Genomic DNA, 1,089 nt, shown 5'->3' on the forward strand with positions numbered 1-1,089 from the left:
GAGTGCGTCAAAACATATTTAGAGTGTATCCAAACATGTTTAGAGAGCATCCAAACATACTTAGAGTGCATCCAAACATACTTAGAGTGCGTCCAAACATACTTAGAGTGCATCCAAACATACTTAGAGTGCGTCCAAATACGTTTAGAGTGCGTCCAAATACTTTTAGAGTGCATCCAAACATGTTTACAGTGCATCGAAATATTTTTAGAGTGCGTCGATGCATATTTAGAGTGAGTCGAAACATGTTTTGAGTGCATCGAAACATGTTTAAAGTGCATTAAAATAGACTTAGAGTGCATCCAAACACTTTTAGAGTACATCCAAACATTTTTAGAGTGCATCCAAACATGTTTAGAGTGCACCGAAATATTTAGAGTGCGTCGAAACATTTTTAGAGTGCGTTGAAACATGTTTTGAGTGCAACAAAAGATGTTTAGAGTTCGTCGAAACATGTTTAGAGATGTCAAAACATATTCAGAACGCATCCAAACATGTTTAAAGTGTGTCGAAACATATTAAGAGTGCATACAAACATGATTAGAGTGCATTAAAACAATTTTAGAGTGCATCAAAACATTTTTAGAGTGCGTCAAAACATGTTTAGAGTTCGTCTAAACATGTTTTGAGGGAAATAAAACACGTTTAGAGTGCATCAAAACATGTTTAGAGTGCGTCAAAACAAACTTAGAGTGCATGCAAACATCTTTTTAGATCATCCAAACATTTTTAGAGTGCGTCGAAATATGTTTAGAGTGCAACCAAACATACTTAGAGTGCATCCAAACACACTTAGAGTGTGTCCAAACACGTTTAGAGTGCATCCAAACACTTTTAGAGTGCATACAAACATGTTTAGAGTGTATCGAAACATTTTTAGAGTGCGTCGAAACATGTTTAGAGTGCGTTGAAACATGTTTTGAGTGCAACAAAAGATGTTTAGAGTTCGTCGAAACATGTTTAGAGCACGTCAAAACATATTCAGAGCGCATCCAAACATGTTTAAAGTGCGTCGAAACATATTAAGAGTGCATACAAACATGATTAGAGTGCATTAAAACAATTTTAGAGTGCGTCAAAACATATTTA

The sequence above is a fragment of the Tarenaya hassleriana genome, unplaced genomic scaffold, assembly GCF_000463585.1.
Source record: "Tarenaya hassleriana unplaced genomic scaffold, ASM46358v1 Cleome227, whole genome shotgun sequence".
NCBI classification, from domain to species: Eukaryota; Viridiplantae; Streptophyta; class Magnoliopsida; order Brassicales; family Cleomaceae; genus Tarenaya; species Tarenaya hassleriana.